The sequence below is a fragment of the Trichosurus vulpecula genome, chromosome 2, assembly GCF_011100635.1.
Source record: "Trichosurus vulpecula isolate mTriVul1 chromosome 2, mTriVul1.pri, whole genome shotgun sequence".
Classification (NCBI taxonomy): Eukaryota; Metazoa; Chordata; class Mammalia; order Diprotodontia; family Phalangeridae; genus Trichosurus; species Trichosurus vulpecula.
Genome location: NC_050574.1, coordinates 443,658,965 through 443,675,273, shown reverse-complemented (window position 1 = coordinate 443,675,273; position 16,309 = coordinate 443,658,965).

Genomic DNA, 16,309 nt, shown 5'->3' with positions numbered 1-16,309 from the left:
TATAGGGATTAAACAGCTCTCTCAAAGAATAAATTCTTTTTTCCTGTCCTTCTACACAGTCTATCTAAAGCTATAACTGGAAAACTTCTAAAATAACAGTTCAAAGTGTCAAATGTTCTCATCTGAATTCTCAGTTCTGTCAGGAAAGAAGTCTTTTTCATCCTCTTTTCCTCTCTTTGTCTCACTTTGCCTCTCTATCCATCTACTCTAACAACACCTCTGGAATTAGGTTTTTAACCATTTTGTGTGTGTCATGGACCCTTTTAGCAGTCTGAAGAAAATTATGGACCCCTTCTCAAAATAATGTTTTGAAATAAATAAAATAAAATACAGGATTTTAAAGGAAACCAATTATAATGAAATAGAGTTTTCAAAATATTTTTCATGATTTTATGGACCCCAGATTAAGAACCTTACTGTAGAATGACAGCTAAACTTCCAATGCTGCACGAATACCTACTAGAATGACAATTAAATTGTAACTGTTCAAGATTATGAAGCCTCTTAAGGAGACAGTAATAGTTTCTATAATCTCTGAAAGAGAGGTTATTGAACCTGGTGTTGTGCTCTGATCCTCTGACTTCCTCACCTCTGACTCTTGTAATTTCTAGTTTCCTTCAAAACATAGCTCAAGTGCCCCCTCCTGAAGGAGGCTTTTCACAACCCTCCAGGTTGTTCATATCTTCTCTCATTTGGAATCACTTTGCATTATCTTGCCGATAGTGTTTGTTTATTTATGTGGCATATATGCTCTGTCCTTATAACAGAATGTAAGCTCTTAGAGGGCAGTATCTTTTTTGTTTTGTTTTTATATCCCAAGAACCTGGCACAGTACCTTGCACAAAGTGTTTAATAATTGTTTGCTGAAACTAATTGAACTAAATTGAATTGGCAGGTTCCACAAAGCTAGAACAGTTTTCCATAAGACGATCAATTACGTATTTCTTTTTACTTATTTTATATATTGCAAGGGGGAAGAAGAAAGGACACTTGTGTGAGAAACACTGGAATTTTTTCTTTTTAAACAATCCATCAAAGTCCTCATGTAAAAACATAGGCATTCTTAGAGGACCTGAAGGAAAGCAGCCTATCAAAGAGAAAAGGGTTTACTGGAGGCAAAGACAGCCAAACCATCTTTTCCAAGAAGCTCACTTACATATGATTTTCGTGCAGAGTTTAGAGGGGTTAAGTGGAAAACCCTAAAGGCCAGAATTTTTTTTTTGGTAGCTATAGTACAATTGTGCATTATCTATCTATGGTAGATCTGACAGAAATGGAAGTTTTGTTTTCTCAACCTGAGGTAGAGGTGACACATTTCTAATAAGGAGATCCCATTTTGAAGCGGGTTGGTCAACAATAGGAAACAGAAGTCAAGTGCTAAAGAGAAACTGAACCAGAAAACCAGAATGCCTTGGAGCAGAGTAGAGAAGAAGCAGAAAAAAAAGAGCAGAACACCTGCCTTGACCTGCGACCAGCTGAGCAGAAGACCACAGGCTTTACAGCTGCTGCTGGGAGCTGATATGATTGGAGGAAAGCGCTGCTGTTCAGAAGAATTGATGTGAGAAGAGGAAGAGCCTCTGCTGTTTGAAGAATTGTCTGGGAGAAGGGAAATCGAAAATGTAAGCTGCCTTGCCCTTTACTGCCACCTACAGTTTGAAAGATAGAAACTCCTCAGAAATCTTTTGCACTGTTTTTTAACAAGGTATTTGTAAAGAGCTTAGCACAGTGCCTGACACATAGAAGATGCTTATATAGCTGTTTATCCATTCTCCTCCCCCTGCCCCCCCCACCCCCCCCTCCCGCTTTACTGCTATCTATGGTTTGGGTAAGGGAAAACCTTCAGAGCTCTGTAAGCCAACCTGAATTGTCAGTCACACGAACATGTACCAGACACTGTGCTAAGTGCTGGGGATACAAATAGGTGGGGAGCGGGGGGGGGGGGGGGGGGGGGGGGGGGGGAGGCAAAAGACAGTCTCTGCTCTCAAGGTGGAAGAAACACCATACAAACCACATGTACAAATAAGCTACTAAAGAACAGATAGAAAATAATCAACAGATGGAAGGCATTAGCATTCAAAGAGATTAGGAAAGGCTTCCTGTTGAAAATAGAATTTTAGCTAGGACTTAAAGGAAGCCAGGGAAGTTGGCTGGTGGAGATGAGGAGCAAGAGAATTCCATGCATGGATAACCGACCAAGAGAATTTGGAGGGTGTAAAGATAGCAGGGTCGTGGGAATGCTAAATTATGAAGGGCTTTGGACGCAAAACAGAGGATTTGTACTTTAGATTCCTAATTTAGGGGAACTATTTTGTTGCTGCCAAGGACCCGAAGAGCTCTGTAGACGCACAGAATTTGAGAACCAGAAAGGATTGTAGTGGTCATCTAGTCCACCTATATGTAATGGAATTCCACTATAACATACCCAACAAGTGGTCATCCAGCTTCTACTTGAAGACCTCCAAGAAGGGGGAACTCATCACCTCTCAAATCATGCCATTACATTTTTTTAATGGCTCCAATTGTTACAATGGGTTTTTGTTTGTTTGTTTGTCTGTTTGTTTTTCCTGACAATCAATCCAGACTTAGAGTCTCTGCTTCCTCTAAAAGAGCTTAATACTGCTTCTGCTGCTTGAACGTAGCAATCAGCAGAAAAGCAATTCTGCCCAACTGGAAAGCAGAAAGCTTCAGACGAGGAGTAGCCCTACCCTTAGCAAGTGACATTGGTGCAGACTATTTCTTAAAGACACCAAGGACATTATGACCTATATTCTAGAACTGAGATTTGCCCCAAGCACATGGATTCTTCTACTCGAATGCATTCCTGTTAGATTTCTGCAAAATATCACACCCCCATGGACATTATGTATTTATGGGTGAAGTATTTGTCATGATTATTCTTGTTTTTGACAACTTGCTTAGTAACTGTTTGATGATCAAGAGTTAATGGTTTCTTCTTGATTTGTTTAAATAGGAAGTACTTTAGTCAGTGTTTAGGAGCTACAGTTGTGAGGGGTAGGCATGTAATTTTCCATATGTGGCAATTTCTCCCCACCAAGTTTACCCTTAGGACTCTGAAAGTAAGTTGCAACATCAAGACCACCCCACCCTATTTCCAACCCTAAACCGAACTGAGAGAAAGATAGAGACAGAGAGAGGAGAGAGAGAGAGAGAGACAGAGACAGAGACAGAGACAGAGACAGAGACAGAGACAGAGACACAGAGAGACAGACAGACAGACAGAGAGACAGAGAGATGGAGAGACAGAGAGAGAGATGAAGTATAGGATTAGTCCCTGTGCTGTGCATCCAAAGTTTATCACTTTTGACTGACTTCAGTACTTATGAAGACCAACCAACCATGTACTTAAGCATGGAAGAGTTTCATCAGAGGTCTTCTTCTCTTCCATTTCTAAATTCTTTCTTGGTGACCTCATTAGCTAACATGGGTTTTATTATCACCTCTATGGTAATTACTTCCAAATCTATACATCCAACCCTAATCTCTCTCCTGAGCTCCAGTCCCATATTACCAAATGCCTATTGGACAATTCAAACTAGATTTCATGTGAGCATCTCAAGCTGAATGTATCCTGAAACAGAATTCATTATCTTTTCCCCCAAACCACCCCTCATCCAAATTTCCCTATTGGTGATGAAGGCAGTCAGTCAACATTTAATTTCAGTATTGACCTTGACTTCTTACTCTCACTCACCCTGTGTATCCAATCAATTGCTACACCTTGTAATTTTTATGTTTTCATCCCTCTCATTCATCACCCTTCCTTTCATTCACATGGTAAGCATTCTATTTCAGCCTCTCATCACCTCTCAACTAGACTACTACAATATTCTCCTAATTAGTCTCCTTGCCTTTGGTTTCTCCCCACTTCAATTGTTTCTCCATGTATCTGTCAATGTAATTTTCCTAAAGCATAGATCTAAACATATCACTCTCCTGCTAATATAACTCCAGTGGTTCTCAATTACCTCTAGGATGAAATATAAAATCCCCTTTCTTCATTAAAAAACATAAAAAACCTGACTCCAAACTACCTTTCCAATGTACATAGAACATATGCCTAATATTTTCTACCTTTAGAACATATTGCTTCCTTTCAAGCACATTGGAGTTCAGCCAAACTGGCATCACTATTTCACATACATGGCACTTCATCTCACCATGTCTTAGAATATCCCAATGGAAGGATGTACACCCTCTTTCCATCTCTTTGAAGCTCTAATGTTTTTCGAGGATCAATTTAAGTACCACTTCCTTTGACAGACCCTGATCCTCCAGCTGCTATCACATCCTTCAACATCACCTTTGTAGCTAATTCGCATGTACAAATAGGTATGCACATATACATCTACCCTCCTAACTAAACTCCCTTTTTCAGGTCTCTTCCCTCTTAAAACGATCAGCTCTTCCCTCTTAAAACACAGCTGCCAAAAAATACCCTAAAGCAAAGAATGTCTGACCGTGTTACTCTCCTACTCAATAAATGTTAATAGCTCTCTAATACCACTAGAATAAAATACAAACCCTTCTAGTATTTAAATAGCTTCACAGCCTAACTTCAACCAATCACATTACTCCACTTTGCACATTCTACATTCCTGCCAGACTATCCTTGTGTATTGGCAACCAAAAATGGGCTCCTTAGCACTTAGTCAACAAGTGCCCTTGACTAGTTTGGCTTTTTCCCCTGAACTGAATGCTGTTTGTATGTTGGACTGGAATAAGCTTGTCGGCCCCTTCACCTTGCTTCCCTTGCTTAAGCTGATGGAAAGAACCTGTGCTTTCCTGGTCAACCCCTTCACCTTGCTTAAGCAGATTGAAAGAACCTGTGCTTTCCCCGGCGTACCTTACACCCCCGCAGAAGCTGGATGGTTAAAAGCAGCTCCCGTTGGAGCCAGAGGCTGCTACAGCTACAGCCGCAGTCACAGCTACAGCTACAGCTACAGCCACAGCCACAGCTGAAGCAGGAGCTGCCAGTAGCAGAGCTGACCTATGGGAGGAAGCTGAACAAATACTTCAGGCCAGTGGGTAATCTTTTTACCATAGAGGGGGAAGCATGATTTTGCTTTATGCAATCATGCTTCTCTGTAGCCTCCTGGTTACTCTTTCAAGGCGTACTTATTGGGCCTGGAAGCTTTTGATCAATATATCGAAATGGGGTTGCTGGTTCATGGGTTGGTTACTGTGGAGCCTAAATATATGTTTTGATTCTTCTGCCTTCTACTTTGAGAGTTTCTTATATCCGGCGGTTCCGAACCTTTCAGACATGTTTATGATCCTCTTTGAGATTATAAACTCTGCCCTCCTAATACACCTTGTTATTCCTCATGCATGGCCCTCTGACTCCCATCCTTGTGCCCTGGCACACTTGGCTCCTGCATCCTAAAACTTCAGTACATTTCCTTCTCACCTCTGCTTCTTAGAATCCCCAGTTTCATTCAAAACTCAGTTCAAACACCACCTTCTCCATGAAGTTTCTCTAGGTTGCTAGTACCTGACCCCACTGAAATTGCGTTGTACTTATTTCATTAATGTTATGTGTACATTTTGTCTCCATTGATAGAATGTAAGTTTCTTTAGAGCCAATGATGATTTATTTTTGTCTTTGTATGCCCATTTCTCAGCATATCATTCTGGTACATAGTAGGTGTTAAATATTCGTTGATAGCTTGATGGAAAGGTATGGTGCTAGCCATTGCAGAAGATAGACTTTGCAAAAAAATAATAATAATAAAACTATTATAAGAAAGGGTGAAGTAGATAGTAGCAGGAAGAAAGAGGATTGAAACCATTGTTTTTATGGCAGCAATTTTCATTCCTTTTCTAAGCTGAGATAATGAGATTTGCTCTGTTTTGACAATTAACATGACAAATTGTGCCAGGTATTTATCAGACATGTCACAGTAACCGTAATGGGAGTGCCTAACTCCTTCACATCAAACATTAATTACCGGGAGAAGTCACCACAAATCAGAATGAAAACTGACCCTTCTTACCTATTGAATTGCTTAGTCTTCGTCTAGTATCTCATTAAAACACCATTTAAATTTCGCAGCTGTATTCCCTTGCCTTTAGTTGTTCTGAACTGATATCAGTTTTACAAATTGTGTCTCTGTGTGTTCAGATATCTACACACACACCCAATATAAATTACAGCAAAAATTAAAATGACAATGGACACTGATTGAATTTCAGAAGCAATCCTAATCCTTTAAAATAATAATGATAATAATGAACCACTTTTAAGTAGTGTCTCAGGTGTGCATGGTTGCAAATGAGGCATCTTTAGAAATAGTATTAACCCTTTCAGGTCACTAGCATAGTTCAAAATAGCTGTAGTTGTAGTTAAGAAAATGTGTTAACTGCCTCTAAGAATAAAATAAATGAAAGTGTATAAAAAAAATCACCCCCCACAGCAAGTAGCTAACCTCTCAGTGCATTATTTTCCATCATGATATCAGCTACAGAAAAATATCACATTGAAGTCAGTTATTAAGCAATGGGCCTTATTTTATTGCCCAAACTCCCTAATTTATACTTGGGACCTAGGATGGCCTTAGAGGTTTCTAGGTTCACATTTATAACCAAGAGAAGTGTGCATGGAAAGAGTATTGAATATAAGTTAGATGACTTAGGTTCCAATCTTGATTATGCTACTTACTATGTTTGTAGCCATGGGCAGGCAAGTCACTAGGTGCCTCTCTGAATCCCAATTTCCTTATTGGAACAATGGGGGAGATGGCACTAAATGGCCACTGAGAAACCTGACAGTGCTAAATCACGATTTTATGAAGTATTTATTAAGTAGTTTTATCTCTCTTTGACAGATAAGGAAACAAAGATTTAGAAGGGGGAAGAAATTTGCCCTCCTGAGTGCTGCTTTAAAACTATGATAGCTACCCTGGGGAGGCTGGCTTTAAAAGGGGGATTTGGATTGGGTGAGCAACAGGAGGGTGGAGTTGGTCCAGTGATCCCCTAAATATTCTGCTATCCAGAATGAGTTCAAGAGGGAAGTTGAACTAATCTAGAATTAGAACTCACTGGAGAACTTCAAACTATACAACTATCTCTGATCAAATGTTTCATCTATTAAAAAAAGAATATGAGACTATGCTTCATTAAAATAAATTGTGAAAATGCACAAACATGCACAAGCATGTTTAATAAATGTACAAACAGTTGAAGAAATGGTTTGGGGAGAAATCAGCTCTTCTGACATCCCAGATACTCTGATTCCTGCCCCTACCTGCCCCACTCCCACCCTAAGCTTCCAGGATAGGACTAGAAAAAAAAATGACTTTGCCAGGGATGGCTCTTGAAAAAGGGTAAAGAAGTAGAATTGCGACCATTTTCAAGGTCTTCTGGGAAAAGGGGAGAAAGGGAAAAAGAAATCAGGCAGGATAAGAAGAAGTTCTGAGGCTCAGTGGCTGGATCCGTAGTCCAAGTATGTGGGTCTCTAAGACAAAGATACTCCAAGTTCAAGATACTCAGTGGGTCTGAATCCACTGTAGACTATACCTTAAAACCCCTACCAATGCATTTACTCTTTCTCTTAACTCTGAGGACACAATTAGTTCAAAACAAAAGCATTTAATGAAATAAGATAATAAGGAAAGTGGTAGTAAAATATTATTGACTATATTACCTTGGGGCATACTTTCACACAAATATATAAACTTTCATTGTGAAGAGTGTACTCATAAGGAGAGCATGTAGCTGGTGGTTGTAGGGAGGGACAAAGGGAATGAACATGATGAGTATCACTTGTGGAAAAAAAAAACCAGCCACTCCTTCTAATACAGCAGGACCATTGATGTCACATGGGGATGTCGTTATGCTGTTCCCAGTGGACCTCTTCCCTAATGGTCTTCTGTGGCTTGAAGTCTCTGCTGGATGTTTAGTCTTTGCCAGATGTACAGGTATGATGCCTAGTATCTTCTAGATGTTTCATACTTCTTGTCTGGTGTGCTGCTTGAAGGTGCTCCAAGTGTCCCATGGTTGTTACCTTTCACTGCCAAGTGTACTGTCATTGAGTACAAGGTTCTTATTTTAGCTTCTGGCTTTGTTCAGACCCCTCAATTGAGAATCTACTTATTCCCCATAAAAGGAAGATTGTTTCTGCTACTTCTCTTTTAGCTTAAAGCTTAGAGGTTAAGTCACAGTTCTTTTAGATAGGCAAATCCCTAATATGCCCAGTCACTGGATAAGTTGGGGAGGAGGGAACCTCTGCAGCATTCCCTCCCATAAGGAGCACACTTATCTGTTGTCAGAGCCTTAACCCATATAGGATTTCTTTCTGGATCATTGCTTAATGTCTGATTGCTTTAAGAGGGAAATAATCAATGTTGGAGGGGCTATAAAAACAGGTGCACTAGTGCATTGTTGATGGAGCTGTGAATCGGTCCAGCCATTCTGGAAAGCAATTCAAAACTATGTTCCAAAAGTTTCTTTTACCTAGATGTATCACTCTAAGACATACTCAAAAAAAATTTTTTTAAAGAGGAAAAGGATCTACATGTACAAAAATATTTATAGCAGTTCTTTTGTGGTAGTCAAAAATTGGAAACTAAGTAAGTGTTCTCTCAATGAGTAATAGCTAAACAAATTATGTTACATGGATGTAATTGAATATTATTGGGCCATAAAAATTATGAAATGGACAGTTTCAGAGAAAACTGGAAAAACTTCTATGAAATGGTACAGAGTAAAGTGAGCAGAGAACAATTTATACAATAATAACGTTATACAGAAAAAAAAACCTTTTAAATATTTTAGGAATTCGTATCAACACAAAAATAAACCACGAATCCAAAAGTATGAAGATGAAACCTGTCACTCACTTCCTGACAAAGAGATCATAAACTTAACTCAAGATTCAGAAAAAGACATACATGGCCAAAATGGGAATTTGTTTTGTTGGACTATGCATTTATATACTACTGCTTCTCTTCCCCAAAATTACCTGGGATTTACTCTGGGAAAGACTTTAATTTAGAAAGACTAAAGTCACCCACTGGTTCCTGGGACATCACCAGTTGTCTTGACTTCTGTGTTGCCACTGGACTTCATGACTCTGGAGAAAAGAGTGAGGCTGATGACTTTGCACAGCTCTGCTTCACTTAAATCTAATTCACAAGCAAATCAAGACATCACCCTTATGATGCCATTGTTCCTCTTCCAGAATGAAAGAAGAAAGATAATTTTGCATGTACACATATATATAGATGCCCCCCAATTGATTACGTGTTCCTTAAGGTCACAGCTTGTTTCATTTTTGCCTCTATATTCTCAGTTCCAAACATAGACCCTGGCATGTAACAAGTATTTAGTAAATGTATGTTGACTGACTAAAGCATTTCAGATCTTACCTTCTTAAGCCTCTTAAATCACCTTTTGTTCCTTGCCTGTCAAAAGATGACAACTGAGAAAATTCAGGCTCTCCATTCCCTTTTTTCTTTTTTTCCATAATTCAAACATCTCTATATCATTGTTTCATTCCCTCTTCCTTTGCTCTAATCTCTGATGAAGAAATGGCCCTCATTTCTTTAATAATATTCCATCATCTCCCACCTCCTCCAAAACCTGGACCCTTGAATTACTTTCCAGCTCTCTGAGATTCAATCTCTCCCTCTGTATTGCCACTTTGTTGCCTACAAACATATTCAAGTTTCCCTTCACCTTATGTAATGGGAGCATTTGCCTATGAGGACTGAGTCCTTGAAGCATGAGCAGATAGTCTCTGCCTATAGCCAGTCCATGAAAAGCTATTGTTAGCTGGTTTCCACACAGGATGACTGAGGGTTGATACAACATGATGATGTCTTCTAATTGGATGCAGAGCCAGAAGAACCAATGAGTCAGAAATAGCTGAGGTAGAACTAAGCGAGCACATAAAAGGCATGACCCAGGCATCATGGTATCTTTCCTTGACAGCTTTGAATGCAGAACCTTTGCTTTGAGTGACTGGTTGCTGGCTGATATCATGGCCACTATGTATTAGTAAGCACACAGTGCCTATTTCTTTTGCATTATGTTTTCCTGATCTTAGATAAACAAGAATTCTGAGATAGGAGTACCCATGCAACCTAGTGAGTTCAGGAAATCTCAAGGTCCCATCAAAGTGCCATTAGTAGTAACAAGCGGCAATATGGCAGCAACTTCAAGGATCTTGAACCCCTCATAACGAAAAGAAATTCCAGCCATGGACACTGATCATCAGAATCCAGAAGAGTCCCATAGACCTCTTAATTTCAATGTGTTCAAAATTAAATTTATTCATCTTCCCCCAAAGTAGGGGCTCCAAAAAAACTTTACTATTTCTGTTGATGGCATCATCTAGATTTCCAACCTTTAAGTCTTCCTTGATTGTTCTTTCTCTCTCACCAGCCCCCCTCCGCCCCTGCCGCCTTCTATATTCAGGGAGTACTGTGAATTCAACCTCCACGATATTTCTTGCCACTGTTCCTTTCTCTCAATTCCTGTGGCCACAACTCCAGTTTATACTCTTAGTACAGACTATAGCATCAGCCTCCTAATTAGTCCCCCTGCTCCCAGTCTTTCCCCTCACTGTTCCCTCTTTAACATAGCTGCCAAAATAATGTTCCTGAGGCATATGCCTGACCATGCTTCCTTGGATGAAATTCAGATTCCTAAGGCTGACATTTAAATCCCTCCACAATCTCTCTTCCCACCTTATTTCATATCACTCCTGGTCCCCTTCAATTCTACCACCTTACCTCTATTGATTATTTCCAATTTATTCTGTATATAAATTGCATGTTGTCTCTCCCATTAAAGTGTGAGTTCCTTGAGAGTAGGAATTGACTTTTGCCTTTCTTTGTGTCTCCAGCATTTAACACAGGGCCTGGCACCTAGTAGGTGCTTAACAAATGTTGAGTAACTGCTTGACAGTCAACTTGGAGTACTAGCTGATCTTGGAACTCAGCATTCAATCATTTACCACTATAATTTTGCATGCTGTCTCTCATGCCTGGAGTGCTCTCCCTCCTCACCTCATCCTCTGAGAAACCTCTGCTTCCTTCAAGGCTCAGCTCAGTTACCACCTCTTTCAGGAAACTTTTTTACCCTCCCACCACGCCCCCACCTCCATGACAGATGTTAATGTTCCTCTTAAAATTATCTTATATTTATCTGCTTCCGTATATTGCATATTACTCCAATAAAATGTAAGCTCTTCAAGGTTAAGGACAGTTCCTTTTTTTTTTAATCCCTTTTGCTGAGACAAACGCCTTGCACATGTAGGGGCTTAATAAATGTTTGAGTTGAGTTGGGAAAGTGTATCTGATGCATATCCAGGCATACATGCTTGTCCTCATTGTGATTATATGTCTGGTGAAATGGATCACTCAGACCTTAAGGTTCAAATAATCAATCCTTTTAATAAAATTATACTAAATTCAAATATCTCCAGGTAAAAGCAGTCTCCAAGGCCCTCCAAAAAGCAGTTCAGAGGAAGACAAAAGCAGTTAAGAGGCTCAGAGTAAGAATGTTTTCTGGGGTCCCAAGAGTTCCCAGCTAGAGTCTTCCTGTTTACTTTATACCTTTCTTTACTGCAGGCCCACAACTGAAACCCAGATCAATCCACCAGGGCACAAAATTAACCCAAACTCTCTCAGGCTCACTCACAGACAGTGCCAAATGTGTTAAAGGAGTGTAGGAGGGTAACTCAAGCCTCCCTAATTCCATAGTTCCCTGGTCCACAAGAAGCCTCCTGAAGATACTATGAATCTTAAGTCATGAGTCAAGACTAGGGATCATTTTAAGGATCCTTGAAGACAGTCAGTGGGAGATAAATAGGAATGGTTTCTTTATACCTCATATGTCCTAGGAAATTCAAAGTCTTATCAGAATCATACCATTCAATGCCTGCATATTTCTCATCAGTGAGTTGTCCTTTATCTCTTTTACTTTCCTAAGATTCCTTCATTCAGTTTCATCCTAAAATCCTATGTTTTTTTTTTACTTCTTCCTTCCTTGATGCCAAAGTTTATTATTTTACATTATTGTTCCCTGGAAATTCTGATGTAAATTGTTCCATTATCTTCAAACACCCCCTTCCTCCCTCCCCACCATCTCTCACAAGTTCATCCACTCTATTAATACAGGTCAGTGCTTGTTATGTAACTTAAAGTCTTCAAGAGTTACATGGATTACTGAGATGTTAAATTACTTGTTCAGGGCCCATCAAAGACTTGAACCCAGGTCTTCCTCATTTCAAGGTCAGCTCTCTATCCATAACACCTTGCTGCCTCTCTCAACCACTTCCAAATATGAAGAAATGTGCAAATCATAAGGTAATCACCACTTGTTTAATTACAGTAAAAGTTTGATTGATTGGAATGTCCAAGTAACCATAATCATTTTCCTTCACTCAACTTTTAGGAGAACGAGAAATCACAACAAAACAGGTTGTCATCAAGAAATCCGATAAGGGAATCAAAAAAAGGAATAGAAAGAAATGGAAAGTATGGAATGGGAATTCTTGAATATATTTGGGGGTTAATTATGATATAGCCCTATCTCTGATACCTCCTACATCAGTATTATGAAAAATAGTATTTGAAATGATGATTTCATGGACCTTCAAGACCCTAAAGCAGCAAATAATAAATTAGATCCGATGCAAGGCAATTACTGAGGCAGGAAAGGGGACATATGCATTTGAGAAAGTCTTTCAACAGTAAAAGTTCAAACAAACCTAATCTTTTGATTGATTCCTTAGAAAGGAAAAGGAAGGAAATAAAAATTTATTAAGTGGTAAGTGCTTTACAAATATTATTTAATTGTCTCATTCAATCTTCACAACAAAACTTGGGGGTTAAGTGTTATTTTTATTATTTTTATTTAACATCTTGCCCAGGGTCTCACAACTAGGTAGTATCTGAGGCCGAATTTGAACTTAGATCTTCCTGACTCAAGCCTGCACTGCTATCTAGCTGACTAGAATAGATCAGTAAATTTAATTAATCAGAACATTCATTTCCCTGAACATTCCAGTTAATGGAGGCCTTATGGTACTCCTACACTTCATTCAAATACATATGGGGATAGCACAGAACACCTTTCTATTGACTTTTCTATTCTGATATATCAGAAACTTAAAACTTTTTTTTAATGGCAATTCAGCACAATTGTGGGGCAGAAAAAGTTAGTGCTCTGACCACAAGAGGCAATAGTAGTTAAAGTGCTGTTACTCCTAAGGGTGGCACGTGGCCCGTTCTCTAATAGACTATTATTCACCTCTCTGACTTTTAAAGGCCTCTTTCCAGACAATCTGGGATGCTTTGCACACATTCAAAGTACAATGAATGTTTTCTTTCTTTTCATTCTTTCCATTCTGCCCAGCTGGTGCTGGATAACAATTCTCTATGTTCCTTTCAAACTATGCCTCCCACTGTGTCATTTGATGAGCAAGAGATAGGCTGAAATTATCCAGCTGTGATGTAAAAAGTAATTGAGAATTGTCCCTGGGCCAGTGCATTTTCCACTTTGAGACTATCCTGATTGAAGTTGTGTTACAAATATGTTAGAGTATAAACACAATTTCTTCTATCCCTTTGACATTCGGAATGGCTTACACACTTAAAGAAAGTATTGATGACTTCAAACTGATGACTATAATGAAAGGATAAGGAATGATAGTATAATCTTCCAACCATCCCCCCTTCCAAAAAAAATACCCACCAAATTGAGAAGTACCTTGAGGGCAGAAGCAGCTAATATGAAAGTTCTGTGATCTAAGCCCTTACACATCAAGTGTGTAAATTTAGAAGCATTTCTTCACACTTAGGTAATATGTTATTATTTGGACATGGATAACTTAGTAGGAAAAAGTGTTCCAAAAGACTAGGGCTCATACCCGGTACACTTTAGCATTTCTATCATTTAGATAAATAGGAGAATAATAAGAAGGTGTTTCATTTATATAGCGCTTTAAGTTTTTTTAAGCACTTTACATATGTTACCTTATTTGAATTACACAACTACCCTGGGAGGCTAATGCTACTATCAGTCCCATTTTTATATATGAAGAAGTAGAAGCACAGAAAAGGTAAGTGACTTCCTCAGTATTACACAACTAGTAGATATCTGAGGCAAAATTTGAACTCAGTTCTTCCTGACTTCAATTCTAGCACTTTATCCACTGAGCCACCTAGCCACCCATAAGCTCTTTCTGCCCCTTCCTCCCTCTCTGTGTGAGCACTTTAGAGCCCACAAATGGGCAAAGACGCTCTTCTCAACTTCCCATATTTCCACTTCTAGAACTATGCTAGCCTAATGCACAGTTGTAATAGGCAATCACCTAATTGGCGTGAAGTAATATATACAGTATATCCTTCCGGGACCATATTCTTATTCACAAGACCATAGATACAGAGCTGGAAAGGACCTTAGCAATCATCAAGCCAACCGCCTTCATTTTGCAAATGAGGAAAGTGAAACCTTAGAGGTAAATGACTTGGCCAAAATCACATGGGTTACTAGGAGATTTCATTTCAATCCTTCATTAGCTTATGTGAGTAGATAAAATTCCTGTTAAGCAGCAGGTTGCTTTTTTTTGCTGCGGGAGCGTTAATTTATAGAAGACCCCCCCCTTAAAAAAGAAGCTCCCCAACAAGCATAGTGTCTTGCTCATGGCAGGCAGTCAATAAATATTTGTCGATTTGTATTAAATTAAAAGGAGTTGAACCGTTAGATAATACATAAAGGATGATGTATAAAGCCATTATCAGCTTTGGAAGTGAAAGTACTTAAGAAATCAACCTTGAATTCTGCCCCTAACAGGCAGACAGAGAAGACTTGGGTTTAACAAGTTCATGGCTGAAAACTGGTTAACAGCAGCTTCTCATTGCTTCTGTAATAGAAGAATTTATGCTACATAGAAGACCATTTCTGCATTCATGACTCATTGCTGCAAACATTCCTACCTAACTGTGGCTGCTTGTGTTCTACCCAGCTTTTCCTGAACCTCTCTTTAGGCAAAGAGGATGGACTGTGTCTGCATTCCTTTGGATTTCATAGTCCCAGGAGACTCCTCATCCAGGAAGGTCACTTCAGCCTCCAGACTCACACCTTGTCAGTATCATCCCTGGAACTCATGGCTCTTCAGTGCTCTCTGCTGGAGGGGGTAAAGGAGGGAGGGCTCCCTTTGACGAGGTGGAAAGCTTCCCAGAACCTCCATTTAAGGAGGTTTTCTCCCTCCTCAGTGACCTCTCCTATCCATTTCAGCTTCCTTTTGTGTGTAGTCTTTCCTAGTTAGATTGTAAACTCCCACAGGGCAGTGATTGTCTTTTTCCCTTTCTTTGTATCCCCAGTGCTGACTATAGTGCCCGGCATATAGTAGGCATTTAATAAATGTTTATTGACTGTCCCATAGAGTCATGAATGTAGGGCAGCACCAAAGAGAGCTTTATTAATGGCTCTAAATAGCAAGAAACAGATGTCTACGTGCTAAAATAGTGTATTCCATATACATACACACATTCCACCAATGAGATTCACTTGGTTCAAGAATTTCATCCTTTAAAAATGCAGTTGCCTCATTGGGAAAGTTAAGCCTCATTCACACCATAATGCAAAATACTATTTCTAATAATTAGATAAATACCTAGATGAGTTAGATAAGTACAAATCAACTCTGAAGGAAGTGAAGAGGGGAAATTTTAAGGTAGCAATTGTGGGTCTGAGTAGTGACTTTAGAGTCAGAATGAAGCAGGAAGATAAGTCTTGGGGGAAAGGTAGTAATGATTTATGCTAAGTTCTCTCTTCACCTTAAAGTTTATACAAATGTCAATTAGTATAATAGTTTACATTATTAACATGTTTAAGGTTTATTAGCAAAGGTGGTCATTTTGATGAGTTTAAAAGAATGAGGCATTGTATAGGATAGTAGGTCCACTGTTCTAGACTGAGCCAATCCAATCATTTTCAAAGGTGAGACTTCCTCAATGAGGTGTGAATCTATAATTACTCAGGTTTACATTAATTAACAGATCTACTCAGTCATCTCAATAAGGCACAAATGAATATGTTCACACCTTCCAAAGGAAATCAAAATCTTCACACCACCTACTTAATCACTCTACCCAGAATTTTTCCCCTATCCTGGAATTTAGAGTCCTCCAAATATAATCAAAATCTCAAACAAAGGCCTCATCCTTTCAGCTTCAAGATTAAGTTCATGGGCCACCTACTGAAAAGAGCCTCTCCTTTCCCAATTCACTCCCTTCTCTGTCCACCAACACCTTATTTTCCAAGATTACCTATCAAG